Genomic DNA, 14,692 nt, shown 5'->3' with positions numbered 1-14,692 from the left:
GCATAGTACCTACAGCATCCTTTTCCATTTTTACCCTTCTAGTCTACGTTGCCACCTGTCGGTGACCCCTTGAAAGTATAAAAGGAGGCCCAGGCGCAACGTAAAGGAGGTTCGGCCAGTTCGGCTCATTCAACACCAGGAACACTCTCACGCTCAGTCTGGCAGCGTCCATCGCTCCTGAGCAAGATTCTAATATACACAAACAAGCAGCAGTAGGGTTTTACGCATCCATGCAGCCCGAAGCTGGGTAAAATCGCCCGCGTGTACTGCCTTGATCCGCTCTTTGTGCGCTCTCCGCCCCCCACCGAACCGAAAGGGGCCCTGTCCCCATAGGTGTTGGTGGATCAGCACCCCCCGACATCTCTGGCGCGCCAGGTAGGGGGGCGTCAAGATTGTGCGAACCCGATCCGGCGTGCACGCAAGCTAAATCTTCATCGTCTTCATCGACATGCCACCGAAGAAGAAGGATTCGGCAGTGGTTGTTCTTCATTGTCATGGCTCCTAAGGAGCGGGCGAGCAAAAGAACGACGCCAGTGCGGCAACAGAAAAAGCTAAGTCGTGCGAAACTTTAGATATTTCCTTTCTATATAAGGTTATCCGCCTCGGAGATCTTGTTCTTTGTACGGAAAACCTGTGCGCGGAGGAATCAACTCGTAGCTAGTTGCACCCTTACTCTGTTTCGAGTCCGCTCAACAACTTAAGTGAGCTGCTAGCGCCCTTACTTTGCTTCGAGTCCGCTCAGCAACTTAAGTGAGCCGCTAGCGCCCTTACTTTGTTTCGAGTCCGCTCAACAACTTAAGCGAGCTGCAACTAGTTGCGACAAGATTGCTTGTCGGTAGCGACCCCGCCAGCATGCTGCTGAAGTTCCGCACTCGGCGCTCACGGCAAGGGTGCCTGCACCGGCAAGTTTCCCTAGAAAGCGTAGGGTGGACGTACAAAGAGAGGTTGAACAGGAAGATAGCATGCGCTATTTATTTGAGATTTCTGCATAGACCTGTATGCCGAGGAGCCTTCTCGGGGCTAGTTGCGCTCCATGTTGCCTCGAGTCCACTCGACAACTTGTGCGGTTGCGCTAGAACCAAGAAGGTAAACCTTTCCGGGAGGCGATGTTCCCGAATAGCCGCTAAGGGCCCGTTCCCTCAAGCGCTACTGGCTGGGTCGTACGCACAGGAAAGCATTCCAGCAGGCATAGGGAATATGCAGCAAAAGTCAAAATTTGCAAGCGAGTTAAGTGCACTTCGGATGCTAATCACTTGCTATGTTTGAACGCAGTTATGGCCCGGGGGCTGGCAACGCCCTTAGGGCCAATCTTTTTGGCATCAAGAACGACGAAGTTCTTCGCCATAAGCCTTTCCGGCAACGATCTTGCCGGGAGTCGGCGTCAAGAACGACGAAGTTCTTCGCCATAAGCCTTTCCGGCAACGATCTTGCCGGGAGCCGGTGTCAAGAACGACGAAGTTCTTCGCCATAAGCCTTCCCGGCAACGATCTTGCCAGGAGCCGGCATCAAGAACGACGAAGTTCTTCACCATAAGCCTTTCCTGCAACGATCTTGCCGGGGGCCGGTGTCAAGAACAACGAAGTTCTTCGCCAAAAGCCTTCCTAGCAACAAGCTTGCCGGAAGCCGGCATCGAGAACGTCAAAGTTCTCTGCCGAAGATAAAAGCTTTCCTGGCAACAAGCTTGCCGGAAGCCGGCATCGAGAACGTCAAAGTTCTCTGCTGAAGATAAAAGCCTTCCTGGCAACAAGTTTGCCAGAAGCCGGCATCGAGAACGTTAAAGTTCTCTGCCGAAGATAAAAGCCTTCCTGGCAACGAGCTTGCCGGAAGCCGGCATCGAGAACGTCAAAGTTCTCTGCTGAAGATGAAAGCCTTCCTGGCAACGAGCTTGCCGGAAGCCGGCATCGAGAACATCAAAGTTCTCTGCTGAAGATAAAAGCCTTCCTGGCAACGAACTTGCCGGAAGCCGGCATCGAGAACATCAAAGTTCTCTGCTGAAGATAAAAGCCTTCCTGGCAACGAACTTGCCGGAAGCCGGCATCGAGAACGTCAAAGTTCTCTACTGAAGATGAAAGCCTTCCTGGCAACAAGCTTGCCGGAAGCCGGCATCGAGAACGTCAAAGTTCTCTGCTGAAGATAAAAGCCTTCCTGGCAACGAGCTTGCCGGAAGCCGGCATCGAGAACGACAAAGTTCTCTGCTGAAGATAAAAGCCTTCCCGGCAAGCCAGTATCGCTGGGGGCTGTGAGTGCCAAGAATCGTCCATGGCAAGCCAGAGTTGCCGGGGGCTGCAATATCAGATAAGTCTTTCATCCCTCATCATGCATCCTCTTACGGACTGGGGAATGCGAAACCACGTTTCTTCCCGGAAACTGCCGTGCTCCCTCAACCCTAGGCCCTGGGGCTCGTTCTCGGGGCCAAGTTTGGTCGCAGTCGCGGCAGCAAAGGGATGAAACGAGGAGACTGCACCCACCTCGTTCCTGCCTCCGTCAAAAGCGTGAGAAAGGTCGAGCGACGTGGGAAGGCGGCAGGGCCTATTGCCGGGAGATGAAATGTCTGTCCGAGGGATACCAAGGATTTGCTCCTTGGCGTGGGTTTAACTCACGAGACAAATAACCTGGCAAGCATCCCCTTTTCATTAAAAAACATCCCGCTCAGGTACAGTCCATAGAGGATGAAAAACATGAAAGAGAGGATTACAAGTTCTAGATACAGCTAAGGCCCGAAGGCTTACAAATTAAAAAGATAAGATGCCCGTAATCCCTTTCATGTCCCTCTCCTCAGGAGGCAGGTCAAGGAGGCGAAAAGGGCAGAAGGAGCGCCTAGGCGAGCTACGGGTGCCAGAAGACACCAAGGGAACATCCCGGGGGCCGTCCAAAGGCTGGACGGCGACGGCGGCGCTGGAAGCGGGGCTCGAAGACGAGGCGGCAGGACGTCAGCACGCTGTCGAGGGCACCACGCCCTCGTACTCCGACCTGACGGCCTTGTCGCCAGCCCTCTTCCCCTTCCGCAGCCTCCCTACGCCAGCCGCCCAAGGAGACGACTCCGGGGAGTTCAAGAAGCCGGCGACACGGATGATGGGGTCGCCGGTGCCGCGCAAAGCGGCGCCCGACACCTAGTCGGACCCGCCGCTCCGCCGCCCACTACCCTCATCGTCGCTGTCGCTCCCCTCCTCGTCGCTCTCGCTCGAGGAGGAGCCTTCGCTGTCGGAGGAGCTGTCCACGCAGCACTTCGCCCGAGTGCCGAAGCACCCGAAGGCCTTGACGGAGAGGAGATCGCCCTCCATCAACTTAAAATGGAGGGTAAACCCCTCCGTCAAGCTGTGGATGCGGGCGAACGTCTTCCACCCTCGATCAAGATACATCACATTAGGGGCTGGGAATGCAACGCGGACTCGCGTGCCGCTGATCCCACAACCCCTCATGTGCAGTCTCAGTGTCTCGGGCGGGTCCAACTCCATCGCGCGCGCAAACGGAGCTGGAAGCCGGAGGCGACGACGAGGCGCCCGGCGCAGCCTGACGAAGAACTCACAAGGGTCGTCCCCTATATGGACCGCCATGGGGGGAGCAGCCGCCGGCGGAGGTGAAGCTGACGCGCCGCCCCGTCCGCCTCTTCCCCGAGCGCCTCGACCTCGTCCTCGACCTCGTCCGCGACCTCGCCCCCTCCCTCTTCCCCTTATGGCTGGCTCTGCCACCACGGGCGCGGAAGAGGGAGAGATGCGCTGTCTGGCGGCGACCCTCGCCGCCACCGATGAAGGGCCTGGGTTCCCTTTCTCCATGGCAGATGAGGGAAAGGGGAGCAGAAGCTGAAGAAAAGAGAAGATGAGAGAGTGCGGGTTTCTGTGCTCCCATCCCGCTCTTTATAAAGGAGCGAGGTGGGGGCTCGGCCGCCCCGCTCAACGAATCAAGGCACGGGAAGGGCAGGGAGTCGGGGCCAACCCGCTGCCTCTGCTCGCGACGGCCCAGTTTCCCACTCCACCGTCCGTGACCCCAAGCGCATGGGAGCCGTATGGCGGGGATGCAGAACCAAGGCGACAGATGAGGCGGCCTCGCTCCGCCCCATGAACGCGGGGAGTGGACGTCCCGAAAACCGCGCACCGGCCCCGTCTAGTAAATGCACCGCGCCCCCACGCCTACCTCCGTTTAGGGGGGAGGGCGTGAACCGTCCTCATCATCGTGGCCTGACGCGTGCCGTTACGGGGGGCGCGGTGGATACGGAGTTAGATTCGGCGTGACCTAGGCCGCGCGTGCCCGTGCACTGTTTTGGGCCTGGCCCAACAGCGCTCAACACCGTGTATGGCCCAGGCCCGGGGGCTCCTGTCGGTGTACTAGAGTAGGGGTACCCTAGTATCCCAAACTCGTGCACGGACAGTTGCAGCGCCCCGCGGCAAGGCTTGCCGGGTGACCGCCAAGACCCTCCGCGGTTCCCTTGAAGACCATTCAAGAACAAAGTACTCAAACCAAGGCCCCGGCAAGAGGAGCTTGCCGGGAGGGCCAACCAAGGCCCCGGCAAGAGGATCTTGCCGGGAAGAACCAAGGCCCCGGCAAGAGGAGCTTGCCGGGAAGGCCAACCAAGGCCCCGGTAAGAGGATCTTGCCGGGAAGAGACGAGACCCCGGCAAGAGGAGCTTGCTGGGAAGGCCACTCAAGGCATACCAAGAAAGCTTGCCGCGACGCGCCCTGCGTCCCGGCAAGATCCGGCGAGCGACAAGCTTCCGGACACGACAAGACGACGGCCGCGGCAAGGAGCTTGCCGCGGGAAACCCCCACTTCGTGCCCGCGCTCCAGCACACCTGCTAACGTGTCGCTCTAGGACTCTCCCAAGCACACGTGGCAGGAGGCCGTGCAGCTAGGGGTACGTGGTGGCAAGCGGAGATGAAGAGAAGGCCATCATGGCAAACGGCGGCGCTCCTAACGGTCACCTTTTGCACTGTTTAGGAGACTCAGACAGGCATTTAATGCCCTTGTCCCCTGCCGTCAGAGTTAGGTAGGGCGCACTGTATCCACAGTAGCGGTAGCTGCACCTACCGCATCCTTTTCCATTTTTACCCTTGTAGTCTACGTTGCCACCTGTCGGTGACCCCTTGAAAGTATAAAAGGAGGCCCAGGCGCAACGTAAAGGAGGTTCGGCCAGTTCGGCTCATTCAACACCAGGAACACTCTCACGCTCAGTCTGGCAGCGTCCATCGCTCCTGAGCAAGAATCTAATATACACAAACAAGCAGTAGTAGGGTTTTACGCATCCGTGCGGCCCGAAGCTGGGTAAAATCGCCCGCGTGTACTGCCTCGATCCGCTCTTTGTGCTCTCTCCGCCCCCCAACGAACCGAAAGGGGCCCTGTCCCCATAGGTGTTGGTGGATCAGCACCCCCGACAGTCTTTGATGATGATTGTGTAGAAGCATTTGAAATACTTAAGAAAGCCTTGATTTCTGCACCTATTGTTCAGCCACCTGATTGGAATTTACCCTTTGAAATTATGTGTGATGCTAGTGATTATGCTGTAGGTGCTGTTCTAGGACAAAGAGTTGATAAGAAATTAAATGTTATCCAATATGCTAGTAAAACTCTAGACAGTGCCCAAACAAATTATGCTACTACTGAAAAAGAATTTTTAGCAGTTGTATTTGCTTGTGATATGTTCAGACCTTACATTGTTGATTCTAAAGTGACTGTTCACACTGATCATGCTGCTATTAAATACCTTATGGAAAAGAAAGATGCTAAACCTAGACTTATTAGATGGGTTCTCTTGCTACAAGAATTTGATTTGCATATTATTGATAGAAAGGGAGCTGAGAACCCCGTTGCAGACAATTTGTCTAGGTTAGAAAATGTTCTTGATGACCCACTCCCTATTGATGATAGTTTCCCGATGAACAATTAGCTGTCATAAATGCTTCTCGTACTGCTCCATGGTATGCTGATTATGCTAATTACATTGTTGCTAAATTTATACCACCTAGTTTAACATACCATCAAAACAAAAAGTTTTTCCTATGATTTAAGACATTACTTTGGGGATGACCCACACCTTTATAAAGAAGGAGTAGATGGGGTTATTATATGTTGTGTACCTGAGCATGAACAGGAACAGATCCTACGCAAGTGTCACCACGAGGCTTATGGAGGACACCACGCTGGAGATAGAACTGCACATAAGGTATTGCAACCCGGTTTTTATTGGCCTACTCTTTTCAAGGATGCCCGTAAGTTTGTCTTGTCTTGTGATGAATGTCAAAGAATTGGTAATATTAGTAGACGTCAAGAAATGCCTATGAACTATTCACTTTTTATTGAACCATTTGATGTTTGTGGCTTTGATTATATGGGACCGTTTCCTTCCTCTAATGGGTATACACATATTTTAGTTGTTGTTGATTACGTTACTAAGTGGGTAGAAGCTATTCCAACTAGTAGTGCTGATCATAACACCTCTATTAAGATGCTTAAACAAGTTATTTTTCCAAGGTTTGGAGTCCCTAGATACGTAATGACTGATGGTGGTTCACATTTTGTTCATGGTGCTTTTCTGAAATGCTTGCTAAGTATGATCTTAATCATAGAATAGCATCTCCATACCACTCACATTGTAGTGGTCAAGTAGAACTGAGCAATAGGGAGATTAAATTAATTTTACAAAAGACTGTTAATAGATCTAGAAAGAATTGGTCCAAGAAACTTGATGATGCATTATGGGCCTATAGAACTGCATATAAAAATCCTATGGGTATGTCTCCATATAAAATGGTTTATGGAAAAGCATGTCACTTACCTTTCAAACTAGAACATAAGGCATATTGGGCCATTAAAGAGCTCAATTATGATTTCAAACTTGCCAGTGAGAAGAGACTATTTGACATTAGCTCGCTTGATGAGTGGAGAACCCAGGCCTATGAGACTGCCAAACTGTTTAAAGAAAAAGTTAAAAGATGGCATGACAAAAGGATACAAAAGCTTGAGTTTAATGTAGGTGATTATGTTCTGCTATACAACTCTCTTTTAAGATTTTTTGCAGGAAAACTCCTCTCTAAATGGGAAGGTCCTTATGTTATCGAGGAGGTCTATCATTCCGGTGCCATAAAAATCAACAACTTCGAAGGCACAAATCCGAAGGTGGTGAACGGTCAAAAAATCAAACATTATTTCTCAAGCAGTCCCATAAATGTTGAAACCAATGTTATTGACATCGTAACCCCGAAGGAGTACATAAGGGACACTTTCCAGAACGTTTCAGACTCCAAAAAGGAATAGGTATGTGGTACGGTAAGTAAACCGACTCCAAAACAGTTCTAATAGCAGTTTTTCTCCATTTTGGAATATTTAAAAAATTAGGAAAATAAGAAGTAGTCCGAAAGGGACACGAGACATCCACGAGGGTGGAGGGCGCGCCCTTGCCTCGTGGGACCTCGTGGGACCTTCGGACTCTGTTTTCTTGCATGATACTTCTTTTGGTCGGTAAAAATTCATTATACAATCTCCCGAAGGTTTTGACCACCATACCACGACACAATCCTTTGTTTTTGTATTGAGCTGTTTTTGCCGCAGATTAGATCAAGATGTCTTCTCAAGAGTCAGTCAGGGAGAGCCGGGTATCTCACCTGACACCATGGCCAAAAGCAAACAGCGATGCCAATCACTTTGGGCCATCAACTGGTTAAGAGATGGAGGCCAACTTGAAAAGGATAGATGCCATGGAGGAAGATCAAGAAGTTACCTCTCGTCTCCCAACCAGATTTATGATGGAGGAACTCCAGAGCTCAGCAATTCCAAATTCGGTCATCCCTCTCAATGCTAGATATCTTTCTTATGAAAATATGAAAAAGAGTGTTACTTGTTCTCCCGCAGCTATGCAACATCCATGGGTGAAAGGAGCTTTAGCCGTCACGGGTAAGCTCCGTAGGGAAATAATGGATCTCAAGCAAAAAGTCAATAAGCTCGAGGAAGAGAATCATATCCTAAGGGGCATCATCGCCAAGAATATCACATCACCACCTCCGAAGAAAGAGACATAAACACATGGGTATGGGCACTCCCCTTGGTAACTGCCAAGCTTGGGGGAGGTGCCTCGGTATCGTATCACCATCACACTTCTATCTTTACTATTTTTTCCTAGTTTGACCCTTTTGGTTATATCTTGAACTAGTAGAATAAAGTTTAGTATGATCTAGCTTTGAGTTTTTGTGTTGATCCTTATCTATGTAATCGAGTTCGTGAGCTATATATAATAAAGATTAGTGTTGAGTCAAGGGCTTGGTTATCTTGCTATGATCTTGAGGGAATAAAAAAAGAGGAGAAATAATAAAAAGAAATAAAGAGATCATATTGATCTTATGGAGAGTAATGACTTCACATATGAAGAGTATGATGAATAAAAGTTGTTGAGAGTTGACAAACATAGTTTTGGTCATTGTTGCAATTAATAGGAAGTAATAAAGAAAGAGAGGTTTTCACATATAAATATACTATCTTGGACATCTTTTATGATTGTGAGCACTCATTAAAATATGACATGCTAATAGGTTGATGTTGGACAAGGAAGACATCATAATGGGTTATGTTTTCTTACATATGAAATAAATTATATTGTCATGGATCATCCAACATGTTGATCTTGCCTTTCCCCCTCATGCTAGCCAAATTCCTTGCACCAAGTAGAGATACTACTTGTGCTTCCAAATATCCTTAAACCCAGTTTTGCCAGGAGAGTCCACCATATCTACCTATGGATTGAGTAAGATCCCTCAAGTAAGTTGTCATTGTTGCAAGCAATAAAAATTGCTCTCTAAATATGTATGATCTATTAGTGTGGAGAAAATAAGCTTTATACGAGCTTGTGATATGGAAGAAATAAAAGCGACAGACTGCATAATAAAGGTCCCTATCACAAGTGGCAATATAAAGTGATGTTCTTTTGCATTAAGATTTTGTGCATCCAACCATAAAAGCACATGGCAACCTCTCATTCCCTCTGCGAATGGCCTATCTTTTATTTTTGTCTTATACCTTATACAAGAGTCATGGTGATCTTCACCTTTCCTTTTTACACTTTATCCTTTAGCAAGCACTATGTGCTGAAAAGATCCTTATATATATATCCAATTGGATGTGGGTTTTCATAAAGTATTATTGTTGATGTTACCTTTGAGGTAAAAGGTTGGGAGGCAAAACTATAAGCCCCTATCTTTCTCTGTGTCCGATTAGAACTTCATACCCATAAGTATTGCGTGAGTGTTAGCAATTGTGAAAGACTAAATGATAGTTGAGTATGTGGACTTGCTGAAAAGCTCTTATATTGACTCTTTCCGATGTTATGATAAATTGCAATTGCTTCAATGACTGAGATTATAGTTTGCTAGTTTCTCAATGAAGTTTCTGATTCATACTTTACATTGTGAATAGATTGTTACTTCAGCATAAGAAATTAAGAAATCATATGACAATATATATATATATATAAATATATATATATATATAGGGAGGGTCTATTATGATAACACCCTCTAAGACCTTATTCTGTTAACAATGAAGCCTTATTCTGCTAACACCCCAGACAAAAAACGCCCACCCCCACATCCCCGACCACCCACCTCACTACAAAAAAAGACACATCCGTGACATTTTGGGCCGAACGAATTTTTTTTCTGTCATACATATGACACTTCTATGACGATAATTGTGACAAAACCCGGTATCATCATAGATGTGGTGGGCTCCTACTTCTATGACAAAAAATCATGACAGAAAATGGGCTTTTCGTCCTGGGCGGGCCAGAGACGCAGCTGCATGACATTCTTTGGGCCGTCCATGACGGAAAAAACCATGGTAGAAATGAGGGCGAGGAAAATTTAGGGGAGTTGCCGGTTATGGTGGGAGGCCGGGGGCCGAGCGATGCACGTTTCTCTTGTACACATGCGAGGCGTTGGCTCTAACTGAACCCGAGCGATGGCACCGCAGGCTACGCGTTACTGAACCCGAGCGATCAATCGATGGCTGTTAACTGAACCCGATCGAGCAATTCCTTCTCTACTGCTGCTAATTGAAGCCGATCGATTGGATGAACAGTGAGCATTGCGGTGGGGTTTGGATGAATAGTGAGCGGTGGTGTTGCGTCTGGATGAACAGGACCCCATGGTGTGGAGGGCTGGATGAACAGTAGACGGTGGAGGGGTGGCCGTGGAGGGGTGGTTGAACAGGACCCCGTGGTGTGGAGGGCTGGATGAACAGTAGACGGTGGAGGGGTGCCCGTGGAGGGGTGGTTGAACAGTAGCCGGTGGAGTAGCGCGCGGTGGAGGCTGGATGAACAGGAGCCCGTGGAGGCTGGAGGAGCTCGATGGTAGCCCGTGGAGGCTGGAGGAGGTCGACGGTGGAGATGAACAGTATCCCGTGGAGTCCCGTTTTGCGGTACGCCACACCCCTCCCGATGAACAGGACCCCCGTTTCGGTCGTAGGAGGTCCGTTTCATCCGTTTTGCGGTACGCCACACCCCTCCCGATCAACAGGACCCCCGTTTCGACCATAGGAGGTCCGTTTCGTCTGTTTTGCGGTACGCGACACCCCTCCCGATCAACAGGACCCCCGTTTCGACCGTAGGAGGTCCGTTTCGTCCGTTTTGCGGTACGCCACACCCCTCCCGATCAACAGGACCCCGTTCCGAACCTGGCCGGTCGAACACAAGGTCGTTTCCTCCGTTCTACGGTACGCCAGGCCTCGTTTCCATCGCCTGTTCCGTCCAAGCCGGTTGGCTCCCACACGTTCCGTTGCCTCCCGATGAACATGACGCATTCCGTTGCCTCCCCATGAACATGACGCATTCCATTGCCTCCCCATGAACACGACGACGATGCTGTTTCTCGTTCCGACCCAGCCATGTACATGACCCTGGCCGTACGTATGCGTGAGTAGGCGTTCGAGACCCCGCCCGTATGTACACATACATGGCCATATTTTCTTTCTTGCATCCTAGCCGCTGTACGTACGTGTACATGCTACGTGCGCGCCTCTACTACGACACGTGCACGCCTCTACTATGACACGTGCGCGCCTCTACATCAACCAGTATGTACGTACGCGTTCGCGACCAGTATGACAACGCTATGTACGCTTCGACCAGGTGGGTCCCGATTGTCAAGCACTTCCTTGCCTGCGAAGATGTAGCTGGTGGGTCCCAGCAGTCAGGGGGGCGAATCATTTTGTTTTTTTTGCCCGGACGCACTTCCTTGCGTGTGAAGGTGTAGCTGGTGGGTCCCAGTAGTCAGGGGGGCGAATCGTTTTTTTTGCCCGGACGCACTTCCTTGCGTGCGAAGATGAAGCTGGTGGGTCCCAGCAGTCAGGGGGAAATGTTTTTTCCGCGAAATACAGTGGCCCGTCTGGTGGGTCTGATACGTCCATTTTGCATCATGCTTTTATATCAATATTTATTGCATTATGGGCTGTTATTACACGTTATATCTCAATACTTATGGCTATCCTCTCTTATTTTACAAGGTTTACCATGAAGAGGGGGGATGCCGGCAGCTGGAATTCTGGCTGGAAAAGGAGCAAACGTTGGAAACCTATTCTACACAGCTCCAAAAGTCCTGAAACTCCACAAACAACTTTTTGGAAATAATAAGAGTTTCTGAACGAAAGAAATACGCCAGGGGGTCCACACCCTGTCCAGGAGACAGGGGGCGCGCCCCTATCTTCTGGGCCCCCTGGTGGGCCTCTGGCGTCCATCTTCTACTATATCATCGCTTTTACCCTGGAAAAAATTGTGGGCAAGCTTACGGGACGAAACTCCGCCGCCACGAGGCGGAACCTTGGCGGAACCAATCTAGGGCTCTGGCAGAGCTGTTCTGCCGGGGACACTTCCCCCAGGGAGGGGGAAATCATCACCAATGTTATCACCAATGATCCTCTCATCGGGAGGGGGTCAATCTCCATCAACATCTTCACCAGCACCATCTCCTCTCAAAACCCTAGTTCATCTCTTGTATCCAATCTTGTATCAAAACCACAAATTGGTACCCGTGGGTTGCTAGTAGTGTTGATTACTCGTTGTAGTTGATGCTAATTGGTTTACTTGGTGGAAGATCATATGTTCAGATCCTTTATGCATATTATTACTCCTCTGATTATGAACATGAGTATGCTTTGTGAGTAGTTACGTTTGTTCCTGAGGACATGGGTGAAGTCTTGCTATTAGTAGTCATGTGAATTTGGTATTCGTTCGATATTTTGATGAGATGTATGTTGTCTTTTCCTCTAGTGTTGTTATGTGAACGTCGACTACATGACACTTCACCATTATTTGGGCCTAGAGGAAGGCATGGGGAAGTAATAAGTAGATGATGGGTGACAGAAGCTTAAACCCTAGTTTATGCGTTGCTTCGTTAGGGGGGTTGATATGGATCCATATGTTTAATGTTGTGGTTAGGTTTACCTTAATACTTCTTTTGCAATTGCGGATGCTTGCAATAGGGGTTAATCATAAGTGGGATGCTTGTCCAAGTTAGGGTGGTACCCAAGTGCCGGTCCACCCACATATCAAATTATCAAAGTACCGAACGCGATTCATATGAACGTGATGAAAACTAGCTTGACGATAATTCCCAATGTGTCCTCGGGAGCTCCTTTCTCATTATTAGAAATTGTCCAGGCTTATCCTTTGCTACATAAAGGATTGGGCCACCTTGATGCACTTTATTTACTTTATTTACTTGGTACTTGTTACTATTTATCTTATCACAAAACTATCTATCACCTACAATTTCAGTGCTTGCAGAGAAAACCTTACCGAAAACCGCTTATCATTTCCATCTGCTCCTCGTTGGGTTCGACACTCTTACTTATTGAAAGGACTACGATTGATCCCCTACACTTGTGGGTCATCAAGACTCTTTTCTGGCGCCGTTGCCAGGGAGTGTAGCACTTTTGGTGAGTGGAACTTGGTAAGGAAACATTTATATAGTGTGCTGAAATTTTCTGTTACCTGTCACTATGGAAACTAATCCTTTGAGGGGCTTGTTTGGGGTATCTTCATCCCAACCAGAAGAGCAAAGAGTTGCTCCTCAACCTACTGAACTTTATGAAAATATTTACTTTGAGATTCCTTCGGGTATGATAGAAAAACTGCTAGCTAATCCATTTGCAGGAGATGGAACGTTGCATCCTGATTTACACCTTATCTTTGTGGATGAAGTCTGTGGATTATTTAAGCTTGCAGGTATTCCCGATGATGTTGTCAAACAGAAGGTCTTCCCTTTATCTTTGAAGGGAGATGCATTGACGTGGTATAGGCTATGTGATGATACGGGATCTTGGAATTATAAGCGACTGAAGTTGGAATTTCACCAGATGTTCTATCATATGCATCTTGTTCATCGTGACCGTAATTACATATATAATTTCTAGCCTCGCGAAGGAGAAAGCATCGCTCAAGCTTGGGGGAGGCTTAAGTCAATTTTATATTCATGCCCCAATCATGAGCTCTCTCGGGAAATGATTATTCAAAACTTTTATGCTCGGCTTTCTCTTGATAATCGCAACCTGCTCGATACTTCCTGTGCTGGTTCTTATATGCTGAAGACTATTGATTTCAAATGGGACTTATTGGAAAGAATTAAACGCAACTCTGAATATTGGGGTTCCGAGATGGTAAGGAGTCAGGTATGACACCTAAGTTCGATTGTGTTAAATCTTTTATGGATACCGATGCTTTCCGTGGATTTAGCTCTAAGTATGGACTTGACTCTGAGATAGTAGCTTCTTTCTTTGAATCTTTTGCTACTCACGTTGATCTCCCTAAAGAGAAGTGGTTTAAATATAATCCTCCGGTTGAAGTGAAAGTAGTTGCACCTATTACAGTCAAAGAAAAGACTATTACCTATAGTGATCCTATTGTTCCTACTGCTTATGTTGAAAAACCTCCTTTTCCTGTTAGGATAAAGGATCATGCTAAAGCTTCGACTGTTGTTCGTAAGAGTAATACTAGGACTTATACACCTCCTGAGCAAATTAATGTTAAACCTAGTATTGTATGGTTAAAGATCTCTTGGATGAGGATTTAGATGGGCATGTTATTTCTTTCTGTGGTGAGACTGCCAATATTGCTAGACCTGATACTAAGACACGTAGACCTGTCGTAGGCATGCCTGTTATTGCTGTTAAAATAGGAGATCATTGTTATCATGGCTTATGTGATATGGGTGCTAGTGCTAGTGCAATACCTTATACTTTATATCAAGAAATTATGCATGACTTGCACCCATTGAATTAGAAGACATTGATGTTACTATTAAGCTTGCTAATAGGGATACCATTAAACCCTTTGGGACTGTTAGAGATGTTGAAGTTTTGTGTGGGAAGGTTAAATACCCTGCTGATTTTCTTGTTCTTGGTTCCCCACAAGATGATTTTTTTCCCATTATTTTTGGTAGACCCTTCTTGAATACGGCTAGTGCTAAGATTAATTATAAAAAGAATACTGTCACTGTTGGCATAGATGGTATGTCTCATGAGTTTAATTTTGCTAAGTTTAGTAGACAACCTCGTGATAGGGAACCACCTAGCAAGGATGAAATTATTGGTCTTGCTTCTATTGCTGTTCCTCCAACTGATCCTTTAGAACAATATTTTCTAGACCATGAAAACGATATGTTTATGAAGGAAAGGGAGGAAATAGATGAAGTGTTCCTTAAACAGGAACCTGTGCTGAAACA

The sequence above is a fragment of the Triticum aestivum genome, chromosome 2B (assembly GCF_018294505.1).
Source record: "Triticum aestivum cultivar Chinese Spring chromosome 2B, IWGSC CS RefSeq v2.1, whole genome shotgun sequence".
Classification (NCBI taxonomy): Eukaryota; Viridiplantae; Streptophyta; class Magnoliopsida; order Poales; family Poaceae; genus Triticum; species Triticum aestivum.
This window is presented reverse-complemented; position numbering follows the sequence as displayed.